Source organism: Macaca fascicularis, chromosome 7 (assembly GCF_037993035.2).
Source record: "Macaca fascicularis isolate 582-1 chromosome 7, T2T-MFA8v1.1".
In the NCBI taxonomy this organism is placed as follows: Eukaryota; Metazoa; Chordata; class Mammalia; order Primates; family Cercopithecidae; genus Macaca; species Macaca fascicularis.
In genome coordinates this window covers 14,550,399-14,570,088 of record NC_088381.1, presented here as the reverse complement: position 1 = coordinate 14,570,088, position 19,690 = coordinate 14,550,399, and the positions used below count along the sequence as shown (strand labels likewise).

General features: G+C 40.8%; 1 long non-coding RNA gene across 2 annotated transcripts in view; it reads left to right on the top strand.

The window, feature by feature from the left end:
* The first annotated feature begins 6,480 nt into the window (after positions 1–6,480).
* The window catches only part of LOC135971776 (uncharacterized), a 76,697-nt gene continuing 63,487 nt past the window's right edge, over positions 6,481–19,690 (top strand). Inside the window, exon 1 of one of the 2 annotated variants that reach the window (XR_010588020.2) lies at positions 6,481–6,616. This is a non-coding gene — a long non-coding RNA (uncharacterized lncRNA). The remainder of the gene's footprint in view (positions 6,617–19,690) is intronic. The other variant, XR_012414776.1, reaches the window with a different exon arrangement.

Here is a 19,690-nt window from a genome sequence, read left to right as displayed (position 1 = left end):
ATTAGGTTGTCAGTACTTTGCAAATATCTTGCTTAGCCCCAGACACCAATTGCTCTCCACTTGTTTCCTTCCATTTAATTCTCCTGTCTTACAACCAACATAGTTTAATTAACCTCACCTTGACTTGCGATGAACTATAAATAAGCTATATTTTCCATGGGTTCCTAGAATGTCCAGGGCAATAGGCTTAGGGACACCCCTGGGAATTTTATAGCAAGATAACATGGAACCCGTGAGGAGAAACATAAAACAAAAACAAAACTCCGTGGTGAAAATAACTAGATTCGGGGAAAACAAAAACAACAAAACAAAACTCCAGAGGGATATGAATTTGCAGGCTGTTTGGGCAACAGATTCCTAGTTATACATTTTTCAAAACTGTAAAAAGTAAGCAAGAAACTCCTCCCACATTGTGGAATATATACACTAGCAAAACCAGCTGTAAAAGCATTCTGAAACTTAGGCTTGGGGTGGAGAGACAGAAGTGCGTGTGTGTATACGTGAGCGTGTGTGCGGGTGTGCGTGTGAGCATGTGTGAGGTGGATTACAAGAGGAGTGAGAGAGAAGATGGTGATAACTTTTAAGAGGATGATTTGCAAAGTGGCCTGCATGTTGATTAATCTTTAGAAAAGTGCTGAGCCCTGGAAAGTCCCAGACAGTGGAATCTAGCTAAGTTTAGCAATTCAAAGGGCAGCCGTGAAAGGGAAAGGGGGTTCCCAAAGGTCAAAATGCAGGCTGAGGAATGTGGAGAAAAAGAACCGTCTCCGTTTGTTTTAGGGCTTGGGGAAGGATGAAATATTAAGGTCTATTTAAAATGTACAGATAGCAGCAGGACGCGGTGAGTCACACCTGTAATCCCAGCACTTTGGGAGGCTGACGCAGATGGATCACTTGAGGCCAGGAGCTCGAGACCAGCCTGGCCAACATGGTGAAACCCTGTCTGTACTAAAAATACAAAAATTAGCTCGGCGTGGTGGCACATGCCTGTAATCCCAGCTACTTGGGAGGCTAAGACACAAGAATTGCTTAAACTTGGGAAATCGAGGCTGCAGTGAGCCAAGATCATGCCACTGCACTCCAGCCTGGGCAACAAAGCAAGACTCTGTCTAAAAAGAAAAAAAAAAAGTACAGATACCCAGGTTGTGTTTAGCTCCTCTTGACTCTCTGGCCCTTTTGGTGACATTCCACTGGTATCTGCCTGTCTCTCTACCCCTCATCCCTGTGGTACTGGCTTCATAAAACATAAGGGGCATGGTTACCTCTCGATTCTTGTCTTAGGATGGGCAGCTTAGCCTATATGCCAGGCTTACTTGATCAGTAAGCCACAAATATTTGTTTAGCATATGTATTCATATGCCAGGCCCAGTACAGGAACTATGAAATGCAACCAGCCTCTGCTGCTGACTTTGGACTGATACTCTTTAAATATCTGTTTTAACTATTATTTAACCAGGGCCACTTCTTTAATTGCTTGTGTGATGGGCGGAATTCCAAGGTGGCTCCAAGACGCTTGCCCCCAGTATCACTGTGCTGGTTATATTGGTTTATGTGGCAAAAGAGGTTTTGCGGGTATAATTACGGTTATTAATCAGTGGACCATAGAAGAGATTATCGGGGTGGGTCTAATCTCACCATATTACCACTTAAAGTGTTCTCCAGCTGGTCGTGGGGAAAAAGTCAGAAATTTGAAGCAAAGGAAGGATGTGAATGCCACTGCTGGCTTTGAAGAGGAGAAAGGCCAATGCAAGGAGCAGAGATCAGCCTTTAGGACCTGTGACCAACTCCCCACTGAGAGCAAGGAAAGCAGGGACCTCAGTCCTGCCGATCATAAGGAACTAAACTCTGCCACCAACTTGAATGTGCTTGTAAGTGGATTCTTCCCCAGAGCCCAGCTTTGATTTTAACTTCCTGAGACCCTATCTACAGAAACCAGTAGAGGCCCTCTGGACTTTTGACTTACAGACTGTGAGATAGTAAATGAGTATTGTTTTAAGATGCTAACTCTGTGGTAGTTTGTTATGCAGCAATAGAAAATGAATGTAAGGTCGGATGTGGTGGCTCATACTTGCAATCCTAGAACTTTGGAGCCCAGTGTGGGCGGATCACCTGGGGCCAGATGTTGAAGACCAGCTTGGGCAACATGGCAAAACCTTGTCTCCAAAAAAAAAAAAAAAAAAAAAAGATACTAGCCATGGTGGTACATGCCTGTAGTCTCAGTCTCAGCTACTGGGGAGGCTGAGGTGGGAGGATCACTAGAGCCCAAGAGGTCAAGGCTGCAGTGAGCCAAGATTGTGCCACTGCACTCTAGCCTGGGCAACAGAGTGAGACCCTGTGTCAAAAAAAGACAGACAATCAGAAAGAAAGAAAGAGATAAAGAGAGAGGGAGAGTGGGAGAGAAGGAGAGAAAGAAAGGAAGGAAGGAAGGAAGGAAGGAAGGAAGGCAGGCAGGAAGGGAGGAAGGAAGGAAAGAAGGAAGAAAGGAAGGAAGGAAGGGAAGGAAGGTGAGTATAGCTCATTTCCAGAGTTTCAGTGCAGCCCGTAGTTGTACTGTGCAATTTGCAGTGTCATAAGAAAAGGTTTATGAGGAGACTTTATTTGTTTTTAGTTTAATTATTATTATTTTTTTTTTGGAGGCAAGATCTTGCTCTGTGACCCAGGCTGGAGTGCAGTGATGTGATCACAGCTCACTGCAGCCTCAATTTCCTGGGCTCAAGTGATCGTCCCACCTCTCAGCCTCTCGAGTAGCTGGGATAACAGGTGTGAGCCACCATGCCTGGCTAAGTTTTTGGTGTGTGTGTGTGTGTGTGTGTGTGTGTGTGAGAGAGAGAGAGAGAGAGAGGGAGGACGTTGTTTTGTCATGTTGCCCAGGCTGGTCTTGAACTCCTGGGATCAAGTGATCCTCCCGCCTCGTCCTCCCAAAGTGCTGGGATGAGAGGAGTGAGCCACCACGCCCAGCCTTAGCTTAAGTTTTAAAAATTCCATTTGGGCTCCTGTCAGTTTTGTTGGGGACAGTCTATGGCAGATACTGTTGACTGACTAATTATTCCTTGCTAAAGGGACCCTAATTTTTTTCCCCCAGTGCAGATCCTTTGATTCCATGGAAGGCATGCCCAAGTCTAAGGTGAGCAGGCTTATGATCCAATTCTGGCCAAAGAGATTTAAGTAAAAGGCTGTTGAGGGGCTTTGGGAAAAATTTTACTTCTTGATATAAGAGACAGAAGCTGAGAAGAAAAGCTCTGCATCGCACTGTCACCTGCTTCCTGCCTTCCAAGGTGATGTGATGATGTGCTGCAACCGTCTTGTGACTATGAGCAGGAGGCCTTGAGAATCACAGAAATGCTGACTGAGGGCCTTGATGCCTTGGAACCAATGCTACTACTCACACCTAGATTAGAGAATTATATTTATTTGTTTATAATCTATATAATTATAATTATATAGATTAGTTAGAGAAAAATATTTATTTGTTTCAACTGTAGTTCACTGAGTTTTAATGGTTTATAGCTGAAAGCCATACAGAATTTGGGTCCTGGAAGTGGAATACTACAGGAAACGCACTTTTTGATAGGTCAGAGTGGAGGTTGCAGACTCAACTCTCAGGCAGGAAAACCTTCAGTATAGCAAAATATTTAAGCAACCATTGGTTTTATCTGTCTTATGATGCAGACCACAGGTTGACTGAGGTTGGAGTGGCCTGGGAAATGAAAGGAAAAATTCAGGATGTTCCTTTGTGTTGGGTTATTTTAGTGGCTGTTAGCAAAAAAAGTCCTACTATGAGAGGACCAAGTTAGATAGGTAATCTCTAATCTGAGAGGAAAGAAAGTATGACTGCTTAGAAAGATGCTTTCTAAATGTGACCTACAGTCTGAATGAACAGAGTTCCATGCTTCGTAGGGCTGGAGAAGGTGTCTTTGATATCTCAAGTTAAAACAAGCAGAGGCAGCAAAGTGGCATCTTTAAGACCGATACAACTGGGTATTTTTTAGCACAAAAACCTGATTGTGTGAGTTAAACACCAGAGGATTTAGAAGAGTGCAGGATCTAGCTGCAGAGAGACAAGGATTCTTAGCCTCAAAGACTGTCTAGACGAGATCTTTAGCTGTGGTTACTAATGCAAGGAATTGACCAGACACAAATAGACGGAATCTACTAAGTTTCTGAGAGGACCTTTATTGCTAAAGAGACTCCAAGCCTCACCAATAACTCCATGTAATTATTGAACCCCAAAGGCAATCTTTAGCTGTCTGAATTTGTACGAACATGCAGGGGTTGCTAACATTCGAGAACTTTCTCTTGAATGCTCATTTCAGAAACAGGCATTAAAAATAGTGATTAAGGAATATCTTTCTAGAGGGAAGAACCAGAGGCTATGGAAGAAAAATCTGGAGATTTTCGTCAAGAATAGAACCAGGAATTGTCAGATTGACTAATCAAAGACTGTCTTCATTGAGAGGGCAGGCATTTCTCACTATGCCTTCCTAACAGAATGAAGTATATGCTGGCAAATATTAAAGATTTAGTCTTTTCCAACAATTGTATATTAGATGTGTTGGAAGCACATCTGATTTTTGGAGAAAATTTCCAGACCTAAAAGAACTTTATCTCTGGACCAAATGAAGATTGAACATTCCCTAGAGATACTACATTTGGAAGTGAATGTAGTAGTTAGAGGAATGCCGTAGTTTTCCTCCCTTGGGGAGAAGGGTAAGTACACCTAAAAACAGCATGTGTAGGAAGAAGGATGTGTGTGGATGTCAGATTGCTAAAGGGCTGGACTGTGGCAGGCACTGTGAGCTGGCTACCTAAAAGCACTATTTACCCAGCTTTCTTCCATATTAATGATCTTAGTCATCCACCTCCACACTCCCTGCTCACCACCCCAGCACTTTTTGCACAGAATTCCCTTGATTTCAGGAATAGTGAACTTAGTCATAAAACCTGTTGTGGGCATGTGATCCAAATCTAACCAATAATACAAAAGAAGATGCCTTCTAGAAGTTTCTGCAGGTAAATGGTCCCACTTTTGACATGTTATTAAATTGCTAAACTTAAACAGCAATCACCTAAGTCTAAATTTGTTATGTGAGATGAAAGAAATTCTTATTTAAGTCACTATTTTTGTTTATTTTTATTTCTTATAGGCAAACATTTCTGTTACAATTGAAAATTTATATTTTTGTCATTATGTAAATCAGGGAGTTGCCAAATTATAGTGTGTGCATCCAATCCAGTCCACTACCTGTTTTTGTAAATGGTTTTAGTAGAATATAGCCACTCCCATTCATCTATATAGTTGATGGCTGCTTTCACACTACCACTCAACAAGTTGAGTAGTTGCAACAGAAACCGCGCAGCCTGCAGAACCTAAACAAATTCCACCTGACCCATTATAGAAAAATTTGCCAACTCCTGCTCTAAAGAGTCATACGTAGAAGTCAGTTTAAGTGGAATAAAATATCACTTGTTTTAATAATATTTTAGTATCGTCTTTCCCAAACTTGCCAAGCATGTGAATCATCTGTAGCCTTGGTCATACTTACGTGTTTCAAGATCCTGATCTAAGTCTACTGAATCAAAATATTCAGTGGAGAAATCTGGGAATCTGTATTATTAACAGTTTCCCCACAAGAATCTTTTGACCAGGCAAGTTTGGAAAATGCTGTTGTAGATGAGTGTCGTGGGCAGCTGCTTATTTGGCCTACCATTGAATTTATAACTAGCTCCTGCCTGTAATTCACTGCAAGACTCCCAGTATGACCAGGAGACTGAATAAGATTCTCTGAGATCACAGAGACTTGCTTATGAAATGAAATACAGTGAATAGGAAGATTTTGATGTAGTAAAAGTTGCATCAGCTCTGGAAATGAGAAACCAGGGTTCAGGTTCTAAATCAGCCTCTAATTAATTATTTGATCTTGGGCAAGTTTCTCTCTAGAACCTAAGATTCTCAACTGTAAAAACCTCAGTAAGAGGGGATGTCTCCAAGTTGCCTTTTTGGAAATATGAATGTCAGACTCAGAAAGTAGGAAGTGCCTAAGGAAGAAAGACAAATATAGTTTCTCTGTTTCTTGAAATTCTTGTCTTCTTGATCAGGGTTCCTCAATCCTGGCTGAACATTAGAATCACCATAGAGCTTTAAAAACACCGGTGCTTTAGGTCTCACCCAGAGAGTCTAATTTCATCAGCCGGGAGGAAAGCCTAGCCATTAAAATATAAACTTTCTAGGTGATTCCGTGTGTTCAGTCAGATGGAGAAAACCATCTAGATGGTAATAGATTCTTTTTTTCTATTTTCTAGTCAAGGGTTATATATACATACTAGTTTCACCATTTGTGAAACACAATAAATAAGAAGAGAAAACAAGATCAGTAGTTCTCAAATACTGGTGAGTCAGGAAGGCTGCAAAAAATTATAAGGAGAGCCTGTTAAAAAATATAGCTCTGTAGGCTCCACCATCAGATTCTGCTATAGCAGCTCCAGGGCAGGAAATCTATATATTTTTTATTTCCTCAGGTCCTCCTAATACTCAACTGGTTTGGGAACCATCGGGCCCAGTGATCTCTGATGCTCCTTCCAACTTGTAGGATGTGAATTCCTGGGTTTAGTTATATAAGAGGTAAGTCACAATTTTAAGAATATTTTAAAAAGGCAATTGGTACTTCAAGATTAAGAGATTGTAAAAGGGATGTTATCAAGCAATAGGAATGGGCCTGAGTGAGGTACTAGTTGATAAAAATTTGCTTACCTGTTTTACTGTCACAGAAAGAGCCATAAGGATGTGTCCACGCAGTTCAATGATTTCCCCTCGGGAGTACTTGAAAAGGTTCTTCCTTTGGCCTCTTTATTTGCAACTGTTAAGTTCTAGTTGAAAAGAACGAAAACGCTTCTCTCAAACGGGTTAGATGTAGTTTATCAAACTATATATTATAGACAGCAGATTGCAAATGAAATAAAGTATGGCCACAATCTGGTCTTGTATTTACTACTAATCCCTTTAAATTCTGGCATTAATAATTCCCCGCACTCATTCATTCTTTTGTTCATTTATTCATTCACTCAATAATGAATTTAAAGTTCTAACTATGAGCCAGGAACTGCTCTAGGCCCTGGGGATACAGCAGCAAACATAAGTCTCCTTCCTTTCAAAGCTTACATTCTAGTTGGGGAAGTTGGTAATAAATAATTAAAGTATTACATGGTGTTAATTGTTAAGGAACATAAGACAATGTAAGGCGAGAGAAAGTGGCGGGAGCTGGAGGAAAGTGTTATTTTAGATAGGTAATCAGGGAACGCTGCTCTGTTATGGTAATATGTTAGCAGAGACCTAAAGAAAGTTAGAGAAAAGTCATGGTGATATCTGGGGAAAGTATTATACAGAGGAAACAGCCAGTGCAAAAGTCCTGTGGCAGGAAGGTACTGGGCAGGATCTGGGATCAGCAAGTGGCTACAGTGGCTTGCATGGAGTGAGTAAGGGTGGGATGTTGGAGATGGGTCAGAGAGTAGCAAGCCGTCATCATGGGGGCTTGACAGGCCAGTTTTAAAGTCTTTGTATTTAACTCTGAAAATCAAGGATGGATCCCGCATTTGAAGCTTATAATCCTGAGGCTTTCTATAAGTAAAATAATACAAAATTAGCTACAAACCTAATATTTATTTGGAATGAAAAAAATCACAATAATATCAGTTTTAAAAGATATACACACACCACAAAATCCAAAAAACAAAAACAAACCCAAACCATAATAATTTTACTGTGACACCTCTCTGTATTACTTTTTTCTCCTTTTTTTTTCTTTAAAGGTATAAACAAAGCTAATTGCATTACTTTTTCCCTCTTCATTAGTTTACACTAAAATATCTTAGATTATTCATATTATTTTCTAACATCATTTTCAATAGGAAGAACTGAAGATAATTCAGTCTTTCCTGTAGCTTGTTGGTACAAAATTTATCTTTTTATTGTTGATTTCATGGAAAAAATTTTCTTTAATTTTATAACTCATTATTGCTAATGATATGTATGTTTTTTAGAATTGTTGTCAATTTGAGAAAACTTTTCTCAACTTTCTTTCTTTATATGACCATAAGATTTGTAGGAATTTTCTGTGTACTAGCTTCTGGCTGCATGTATTTCAACCCCCTTTTTTCCTCTACTAGCCACATATTTCTGGTATGATGAAGACAAGTTCCTATCTTATAACCTCAGGCTATGAACTTTAATGTCACAACGTAGATTGGTACAGAGGATGACAGAAGTATTCCTGGAAGCCATTCCAACACCAGGAAAATTTTTACACTGAAGTAACTGTGAACCACAATAATACATCCTACTAACCCAAACTAAATGCTTCTCTAATTCAACTTCTCCTTCCCTGGGCCTGCGAGTGTCTATGTCTGTTCTCACACCACTTGACTTAAAGAGAAATGTGACAGAGGGAAATAAGAAATAAAGAGCTTTGGTAAAAATATCTCATGTTTGCAAAGTAAAAAAAAAAAACGACCACATGAGCACATGGCCAGAGCCCCTTCCAGGGCCTTGGAAGAGCTCTGTGCAATGAGGGACCCTGAATCTGCAGATTTATTAGCTTCGAGAACGATCAATGTCTGGTGAAATGTGAAGTCACTGGAGGGTTTTGAGCAAAGTATTAACGTGACCTAATTTCAGTGGTAAAAGGATAATTGTGTCTGGGGAGTAAAATATAGGGGAGCAAGCCCGAAAGCAGAGAGATCAGTCAGGAGCCTGAAGTTTAGGTTGCAAAAGAAAAACAAAAACGCAGACATAACTCATTCTGTGTGTTCTAGGAAAGCTGACTCCATTACTCATTAAGCTATTGATGTGTTTCCTAACAATTCGTGCCTGCCTGTGTCAGCATTGTTTCTTTTCCTAGCTATTGTTGAGTCAGCAATTGTAGAGCATTCTCTTGATCTTTTCTCTTCTCAATGTCTTTAAAGTTCAAGTTTTACCAACAATATTTTTGTTATTATGGCGATTTCTCTCCCTATTTGCTGCTGCATAGATGCCTACGGTGCTGGGTGGATGATAGGCCTTTACCTACACTATTTCAGTTCACAGTCTCAGTGCAATCTGTGTCTGGGTTGAGAACTTCCCAGGAGAACTCTTTCCTGTTATTTAGAAACCCTTTAGAACCTGGTAATTTATCACTTCATATTATCGTATATCCCTTTGCCTGATGAAGAACTATCCAACTCACATCTTCAAGGCCTTTAGAGTTTAATAATTTTATTACATTTTGGGGGAAGTTAACTTTACGTTGTGTTGCATTAGAACAGGGATTGGCAAACCTGTTTTGTAAAGGGCCATCCAGAAAATATTTTAGACTTTGTGCACCGTATGGTCTCTGTCAGAACTACTAAACAATGCTATCATAGCAGTAAAGTGACTATAGAAATTATGCAAACAAACGAGAGCATGGCTGTATTCAAGATACTTTTATTTACATAAACAGGCCTCAGGGCTGGATTTGGCTTGCAGGTTGCAGTTTGCTGACTTCTGCTTTAGAAATTTCCTCTAGCTGTTTCATGTTATGTGTCCCAAATCTTAATCTCACGTCACCCCATGAGTCTAGAGTCTCCATCTTTAAAATGAGGACCCTAATATATGTCCTGTGTATTACACAGCATTGTTATAAGGGTCAAATGAGACATTAGTTATAGAAATCTGCTAAAATTTTAAAGTGGCATATGTCTGTGTATTTCTTTTTTCTTTTCTTTTTTTTTTGAGACGGAGTCTCGCTCGGTCACCCAGGCTGGAGTGCAGTGGTGTGATCTCAGCTCACTACAAGCTCCGCCTCCTGGGTTCATGCCATTCTCCTGCCTCAGCCTGCCGAGTAGCTGGGACTACAGGCGCCCGCCACCACGCCCGGCTAATTTTTTGTATTTTTAGTAGAGACGGGGTTTCACTGTGGTCTTGATCTCCTGACCTCGTGATCTGCCCGCCTCGGCCTCCCAAAGTGCTGGGATTACAGGCGTGAGCCACCGTGCCCGGCCTGTCTGTGTATTTCTTTCTCTTCCCTACCACTCTACAACATATTTCCCTGCCTCCCACTCCACCTAAAACACATATATAAACATTCAATCACAGAGGAAAATTATGGCTTGTTATCTTATTCTTCTCCTGAGCTTTATGGTGAAAACTGGCTTCCCCAAACATCGCCAAACTACCTGTAATGGCACAAAGCTGAGTTTGTACTTACCACGGTAAGAGAGTCCGTAATCTAGATATAGTCTTAATGGAGCCTCAAAAGAGGGAAGGCAAAGTCAGGAAATTTATTGAAATTTTAGAGACTCACCTAGATGAAAGTGGGTCTTTCAATGCAGGGCTTGGTTGGAGTTGAATATGGATTATGATATAATGGGTCAGGGTTAATGGACACAATGAGGTGAGGATTCTGAGGAGGGGTTCAAAGAATCTTGGGGTATATATTATCATTTAATGCTTTCTATTGAAGAATTGATTGATATGTCAGGAAGTTGCTGGAATAAAAAATAAACTCATTTGTAACTTTTATTTTTACGAGCAAATTTCCTGGAATAGTAAAATCATATTTATGAACCCATTGAAGCAGTAAAGTCATGTTAATATAGTCAGTAAGCTGTGTGGATGTAGACGATTTTAATTCTGTCTTAAAAAGGATATTGGAGACCTTCTGTGAGAAAAAGACAAGGAAACATAGATGGGATTGCAGGTTTTACTTAGAAAAGAGCAGAGAATGACTAGTAGAAAAGAAGACAATGCTATAGAGAAGAGGGGAAGAGAGGTCCAGGATGTAAAGGGTTTCTCAGCCAAAGTTTAAAGAAAATTTTGAAACAGAAGAGAAACTTTGGGGAACTAGAAGCTAGGATGTAAGTTATGTCAATAATGTCAAAAGTCAGAAAAGAGAATACTAAAACCTATCAAATATAAATTGTTTTCAATTAATTGTTCTGGCTGCACAGTTTTATTTTCATGTGCAAGTCTGTGTGAAGACTGAAAAATATGTGGGCATGCTTTTGAGGAGTTTACTTTTTTATTAAAAGAATACATTTTCTTAGTAGAAAATTTTAAATGTGTACATAAATAACTAGAAGAAAGACAGATAACTCTTTTTTTTTTTTTTTTTTTTTTTTTTTTTTTTTTTTGGAGACGGAGTCTCGCTCTGTCGCCCAGGCTGGAGTGCAGTGGCCGGATCTCAGCTCACTGCAAGCTCCGCCTCCCGGGTCTACGCCATTCTCCTGCCTCAGCCTCCCGAGTAGCTGGGACTACAGGCGCCCGCCACCTCGCCCGGCTAGTTTTTTGTATTTTTTAGTAGAGACGGGGTTTCACTGTGTTAGCCAGGATGGTCTCGATCTCCTGACCTCGTGATCCGCCCGTCTCGGCCTCCCAAAGTGCTGGGATTACAGGCTTGAGCCACCGCGCCCGGCCAGATAACTCTTAATTGGGAGGTGAAACTCCAGTGAAAATGAATATTAGTAGTCAAAAGTCCAGAGAAGTAAGAAAACTGACCTTCATTAAAAGTAAATAATAATTTCTTGGTGGAAGAGGAGTGGAGTGCAGACATGGGAGAATGACAGAAGAGAAGGGAGAGGATAAATTAAGAGCATGTTTGGAGGCTGTTGGCTGTTTTGTGGGAAATTGTCAAAGGCCATTGCATTTTTAGGAAACAAAATATTGATCTTAAATCTTAATTTTTTTTAGTTGCTGTGATATTTCAGAGTTTAGGCCAACAACAAAGTAGAGGTTGTAGTACCCAGTACTGTTCTCACTTCTGATACCAGCTAAAAGTTCAGGGGGTTCCCAAAACCATCCTCAGTTTTGATAATTTGCAAGAATGACTCACAGAACTCACTAAAGGCTATTCTACTCATAGTTCTGGTTAATTACAAGGAAAGGATACAGATTAAATCAGCCAAGGGAAGAACACATATGGCAGAATCTAGGAGCAGTAACAAATATGGCGCTTCTGTTGTTTTCAGCCCATGAAGGGAGGACATATCACTCTGCAGGCACTGATGTGTGGCAATACCCATGGAGAATTGCCAACCAGAGACTGATGTGTGGCAATACCCATGGAGAATTGCCAACCAGAGAAGCCCATCTGAGCCTCAGTGACCAGAGTTATTACAGGGGCTCTATTTAGTAGACATGATTGAATGATTGCATACATATTTGATCTCAGTCTTCAGGTTGATTGTTACTGTGTTACCCCAAAGCCCCACTTTAATGTCACATTGTTGATCTATTGCCAGTCCTTATCCTAGGACCTTATGGTTGTGGTCACCTCCTGCCCTAAATCCCATTGCTAGACCATCCAGTATGACCTAAGGCCACCAGGCAAACAAACACCCTCCCATCAGGAGGGCCCATGGCATAGGCCAGATCTTTTCTTTGAGAAAAGCCAAATTCTTTGTTATACAAATACAAATCCCTTTTATTACCCCTCCTTCGATAGTGACTTCTTCACCCATACATAGAAAAAAATCATTCACAATCCCATCAATTTGACGGAAACACTTTGAGATGTTTTGGATTTGTGACCCCACCCAAGTCTCATGTCAAATTATAATCCCATATCAGAAGAGGGACCTGGTGGGAGGTGACTGGATCGTGGGGGTCGATTTTCCCCTTGCTGTTCTCATGATAGTGAGTTCTCATGAGATCTGGTTGTTTAAAAGTGTATAGCACCTCCCCCTTCCCTCTCTTCCTCCTGCTCCAGCCATGTAGGATGGCCTTCTTCCCTTTTGCCTTCCACCATGATTGTAAGTTTCCTAAGGCCTCCCCAACCATGCTTCCTGTACAACCTGTGGAACTGTGAGTCAATTAAACCTCTTTTCTTTATAAATTACCCAATCTCGGGTAGTTCTTTATAGCAGTGTAAGATCAGACTAATACACGCTTTAAATATTTTGGCATAGATTCTCCTAGATACATCTTAGGTAGTTTAGGTATAAAATGTTAACTCACCTTTTCTTTATTGCTCTGCAACTTATTGATAAAATGGATAGCTATTTACATGAGTTAGAAAATGAATCAGGAAAATACAATTGTCAAATAGGAGAGTTAGATGAGACCTTAGACTTCATCTAGTCTTTTGGAAAGGTGAAGTGGTTTGTTCAAGACCAATGGAGTCAGTGAGACAGAGCTGAATCAAAATTTCAGGTTCAGTGACTTTTCTCTTACAACAAAGGGACGCTCAAGAGACCTTGTTTTGGGACCAAAGGATGTTACTGAACGTTTTGAAAATAGGGTTGCTTTGTTGATAAATGGCAGGAAAACTCTAATGCCTTTTTGATTGATTTGATTTTACCCCAGAATTTAGGATGTTTTCCAGATCCATATGTTAAAGTTTGTCAAGGAGACAGCTACTCAACTGCTTGCATATTTTTCTGATTAGCTGAGTTACATATGCTGCTGAAATAGTCAACTAGATTTCATGTTGTTGATAGAAGCAGCATGGGATCTAAAATTAAACACTATCTGTACCTCTCTAGCACTTTGGAAAAATTTCCCTTCCGTTCGGTGCTTCCTTGTCCTTCTTAGAAAGCTATTAAATTTTATGTTTTTCAGATTCAAATCTGGAACCTAGTTTTCAGCTGCTTTCTTATTCCCCATCTCCAAAATTTCTAAACGCTTAATTGACTTCTTTTTATGTGGGTGTGTGTCAGGGTTGGAGATTGTTAATCAATGAAAAATGGTTTAAAAGGGGGCCAGGACTTACTCTTCTGTCACACAAGCCTGTGAGTTGCAAGGGGAAATAAGTGGATGCACTCATTTTCATGAGCCAGAGCAGCATTGTGAATAGACGTAGTAGGTAAAAGATTGCCAGGTCTCATCTCATCAGATGGAAATGACCTGCTGTTCCAAACCATTTCCACTCTATTGACTAGATTTGCCTTAGCTATGACATAAGCAATGAGCAAATCATTTCAGTTAACTGGTGATCTATTTTAAAAATGCAAAATGCAAGTATCCCTTAGGGGAATTTTTGTACCTTAGAGCACTCTCAGTTTGATTTTGTCTTTTGTATACTTAACTAAAGTCAGCTGCAGTGAAGAGATACAATTCTGATGAAATACACTTGGAACTTGACGTGGGGTCAGGCATAGGGTAGGACATGTCAGGTATTCAGGAATGCCAGAGAAACTGGAGATCAAGGAGGAGGGTTAGGGAAATGGAGATGAGGAGGCCCTTCGTTTCTTCATTTAGTGTAGTTCTGAAGTGTGAGCTTAATGGAGCATCAATATGGAGTATTTGCAGAGGGGTTGACACATGTCTTTTCAACTACTAAGAGGAAAAATGTTGTAAATATTGGTAAAGTGATAGAAAAGGCCAGAGAGAGAGAAATCAGCTATGTACATTATGATGTACAAGTTTTAATTTTATTGATTCTCTAAATGCATAGAAATAAACTTTAATCTAGAAATACAGAAAATACAAAGAAACTTCAATGGTAGAAATTTTCAATGGGAAATTTTGTGGTGCTAGAAATTTCGCTTTACCTCACTGGGGTGTTGGTTACAGGAACGTGTGCATCGTCAATAGTTACTGAAGTGGACCCTTAAGATATGTATTTTTCTCCATGGAAATTATTCCTCAATACAACTAGTTAACAGCAGCAACAATGACAAAGTAGTTGTGTCAGTCAGGATCTTGGCAGGAAACAGATATCCATTCAGTTGGGTAATTTGAAGAGTTTAATAAAAGGCCAATTTATAAAAGGGTCAGTAGGGTGTAGCACCTCAGGACTGGAGACCTGAGTTCCCAATAGGGAAGGGATCTGTCACCAGAATGCGAAGACAGAGAATACTGCATGAAGAAGACCATTTTGCAGAAGCTGGAACCTTTGGTCAGGGACTCAGCCAGTACCTAATAACCCTACGGTGAGAGAGCTGGAGGAATAAAAACCCTAACCTCAGACTCTTTCCTCCTTCATTCCTACCCATCTCCCCCTTAGATGAACCCAACTAGAAGCCTGAGAGCAAAGAGGCCCAAAGATATAGTCTATACAGATCAGCCTGGCAGGGCACAGAGCAGGGTGGAGAAGGAGATGGAGAGGAGATTAGAGGGACAATCAGAAGATATCCAGCAGAATGTTTTCCATTTTCCTGGAATCACTTCACTCCAAGTGTATATGGTAATTCTCCAAAGTGTAAATAATATAAGTAAGACAAGGTTGCAGTACTTAAAACATTATACTGAAAGTTTGAGGATAACAGGGTGTCCAATGAAGCAAAAGCAAATTTAAAGCCTCACAACAGCTATCAGAGATCCAGTAGCCATGCTTCATTCAGGGAGCTCCTCACTGCCTTCCTCTCTCTTCAGTCCCTAGTCATGTCATGGTGAAAGGGCCAGTCTACCTTACCAGTGGTAATTTTCTTGACCTCTTTTCCCAAGTCCAAAATCTGATCCACTGAATGGATCCCCAGTCAACTCCCCAACAGAGAGTGATTCTTTCCCTTTTTCCCACCTGCCTCTTTTTTTTTTTCCCCAGGATGATCAATAGTGGCAATATCCATTTCATTTGGGGAAACCACTATCTTCACTATAGGCAGTGGTCTAGCCATAGTATATATAGCTCTTATCGGCTGTAGCATGGTAGTGTCTTGAGGTCCAAATGAATTGGATCATAAGAAGTCATGTCAAGGTTGAGAACATCAAGAAAGCCAGGCAAGACTAGGGCCTAGAAGAAGGGAACATGGGCCAGGACTGTTATGCTAAAGGTCTTTGGGTAGGTATCCAGGGGCCTCTCAAAAGTCCCACATGGACTGAATTCCACTTGCCAGCTATGTGGCCTTGGGCAAGTGACTTAATTACTCTGAGCTGTAATTTGTCTCTCTTCCCTTCCTTTCTTCCCTCCCCTGCCCTCCCCTCCTTTCTTCCCTCCCTTCCCCTTCCCTCCCTCCCTTCCTTCCTTCCTTTTTCTTTAAAAATAGGGATATGAAATGTACATGAAAACACTTTGTAAAACTGTGTGGTCCAAATGAAAATAAGTTCTTCCTTTCTAGTAATTGTCCATCTTTTTCTGTTGTCACAACATTCACATGTATAATGCAATGTCATGCAATAATTTCCAAGGGCAAAGCAAGGATTGGGGATTTGGGAATATGTGCCCAGAGATATATTGTAAGTGGGAGCTTGGTTAGTTGAAAAAGCTTCTCATAGAGATTTTAATGAGGCTGCTCACCACATCACCCTCAACTGGGTCATATGGAGTTGAGAGTTGCTTTTGAGACAGGGGTTACAAACTCGTGTGGGTTGAAAGGTCCAGTAGATATAGCTTGTTTGGCTTTCATAGAATTGTAAAGTTGCTGAATTAGTTGTCAAAATTTTAAAATCAGAAGATTTCACATGTATAAAAACCTTATCATATTTCTGCCTTCTCTTGTAATACAGAATTTCTGGCAAAACCAAGTCTAGATTCTTCAATGCCAAAATTCTACTGGAGCTAAATAGTGGCTCTCCCTTTAGATGCAGCATGAATCCTCCAGCTGGTGTCACCTATTTGTGTCACGTGCCCTCTTGGTAATTGGGTTTGCCATCTTTGGTGTACACGATCATGCAATTGTTGATACTGGAACTGAAGGGGACTTCAGAGTGTCACAGGGCCCTGACTTTGCTTTTAGTCAGGTCGGGATTTAGTTTCTCTATTTAACAGCAAAAGCCTCCAGGCTTAAATGATCTCCCTGGCGGGGCTGAACGGGGACAAGCAGGCGGTGGAAGAAATGGATCAGATGGAGGTCAGTTTTCTCCCAGTGAAGGGCTTTTGCCTACCCTCATGTGTGCTCTCACCAGCAGATTATAATTTCTGAAGGCCCGCCGGTGGATCCATTGTGAGGAAAGGGAATCCCTAGATGAGAGAGGCTCCTGGAACCTCCCTGCAAGGTTCCACCAATGGAACACACACCAGTGCTCTCATGGGTGACCTTGAACCTGGACGCCCAGCCCTGCCCATCAAGCGCTAGCCTCACAGGAAGGACTGTGAGCTGGGAGCCTCCAGCGTCCTTGACCCCCTGGCAGGGATCCCAGGCTGAAGAAACCCTCTGTGTTTTGTTGTGGGATGGGGAAGAAAGATAAGGCTGGGGAAGGAGGGAAGAAAGGGAAGAAAAGCAGGGATAGAGAGAATACCTTTTTTCTTTTCCTCCAGAAGTTGAGTTTTTGTGTGTCTGTGCCACATGTGTGCAGTGAGATGTTCATTTTCTTTCTTGTTTTCCAGTTGTGGGATTGGTGTGTTGCCCTAATGCTGCTTGTTTTGGCTGCCAGAGGAAGTAGTGACAAAGGAAGTGGGAGAACAAACCATTTTGTAAGCAGTCCGCCTGAGAGGAACAATAAAGCAGAACTGGAGACAGGGTGTTGGGCTTGAGATTCTCTGAGACTCCCAGGCACCGGCATCCCTGAAGCTCTGGCCTGGGAGAAGGAGTGGGAACGTGGGGGTATTTTAGAGCTAGAAAAGGTTGCAGTGATCACTCGAGAGAGATGTGTCGAGCTATGCTTTGCGATTGTGACTGACCGGCTTTGGTTAGATGCCTTCTCTGGGCTCAGCTTCCCCCCTGCTCCTCCTCTCCCATCCTTCCACTGTGTCAAATACTGGGGCAACAGGCATTTTCCAATGAGGAGATAGTCTACACCAGCAAAATGTCTTTGTTTAGTGGGGGAGGTTAAAAATAAGATCAGGATATATGACTATGAAGAGGACCCCATAATGCGAATGTTCCAGAAACATTGGGTTTTATCCTTGGTCATACCTTTAGGAATTTGAAAAACATATTAGCACCCAAAGATTGTTAAAATTCCTAGTGATTGTTCAGTGGAATCTGAAAAGAATCCTATTTCACTTTACATTTTTCTCAAGACTAGCTAGGAGTGAAAGGAGACTTCGCATACATTCAAGGGATGGTGCCAAAGAGCTTGAGCTTGATTGAGAATGGTCACTGCACAGATAGTATCCTAGGGATGTGGTTGGAGAAACCCCCTTTGCCATAGATTTCTTAGAAATTGGGTCAAAGCATGTCAGAACTGGCTAAGGTGCAGTCCTTGCTCAAAACAGGACAGAATGGCTTACCCTTTCATTTTTCACCAAAGGGCTAAGAAGATGGATAAAGTCCCTAGTTTAGATGACTGCTGGGAGCCATGAAGCAGTAGGACCTTCACTTAAGCTTAACCTGCTCCCTGGGTCTCTGGGAATGAATGTGCCTAAAATGGTGATTTTTTTAAAAAGGATATTCTGCAGCTGAGAAAAAGGCCTATCTTTTTCTCTGGTGAAACCTTAGGAAGTCACCCAGATATTAGGTAACAGCACTGAATGAAAAGGTGTATTGTTATATTTGAAACCCTAGATTGCTTCGAGGGATATAATGCACTTTTATTTTTTTCCTGCTTCCATTAAGTGATAAGGGATGGGAACAGAGCAGGCACCAACTGGAACACTAAAGAAGTTACAGGAAATACCACTGCCTTGTAAAACTGTAGCACGTCTGCAGCAGTTAAATGACTCAGATATGTAAAGCCTCTGGTTAATTACTGTTTCTCAGGATAAAACCTTCTTTCCACGTGGGTCTGGGCAGTGGGGTGGATGGAAGTGCTAGGTAGGTTGGATGGAAAGGGAACTTATAAATGGGCATGCCAATCTATGTGTAAAATACATCTCTATACTAGTATCAGTTTAAATTTATCTGTAAACTGGTATTAGTAGGTGTCCTTGTCTGGCTAAGATTTCTGGCTATATTAGTTCTCTGGATCCCTGCTGAACCAGTATCTGGAGCTGTTGCCTATTACACTACACAGGAGAGGATAGCCTTAGTGCTGTCTGTTAAGCTTTCATATTCTAAAACACAGAGTAATTTTGGAAATTATTCTTTTATCAAACCATACCAGTACCTATTGAATATTTGAATTAATGAGGGAAAAAGAAGAGATCTTCATCAAAAAATGTGGAAATGGATTCCGGTCCATGTTATGGCAAAACTAAATTATTTTTGCTGGGCCGTTGGGAAAACCACTTGTCATCTATGTACAGTACCTGATTTTCACCTCTCCATGCCTGTACTGTGAAGGGATCTTATTGCAGCATAGATTTTCTGAGATGATCCCAATTTTGGATATTTATAGTTCTCACACATCATTTAAATGCCAGAGAAATGTGAATATTTCAATATTTTAGTATCTAAGAAATATGTTTTAGATTTAATTTTTTTCATGACAAAACTTGTGGGTCTTTTTTGTTTTTAAATAGAAAATATTTACTGAGATATGATTCACATGCCATAATAGTCACCCATTAAAAATTGTTAGTGTTTTCACAGAATTGTGCAACTATCACCACAATCTAAATATGGAACATTTTATTATCCCATAAAGAAAGCTCTTACCCATTAGCATTGTTCCCCACTTTTCCCTTCCCACAGCCCTGGGCAATCACTGTTCTACTTTCAGTCTGTAGATTTGCCTATTCTGGACATTTTGTATAAATGGAATCTTGCAAGCTGTGGTCCTTTGTGACTGGCTTCTTTCTTTTAGCATAATGTATTTGAGGTTCATCCATGTTGTTGCATGTCTCAGCATTCCATTTCTTTTTATTTCTGTTTAATGTTCAATTGTAAGGCTATACCACATTTTATTTCTCCATTCATCAGTTGACAAACATTTGGCTTGTTTCCACCTTTTGGCTATTATGAATAACACTGCTACGAACACCCA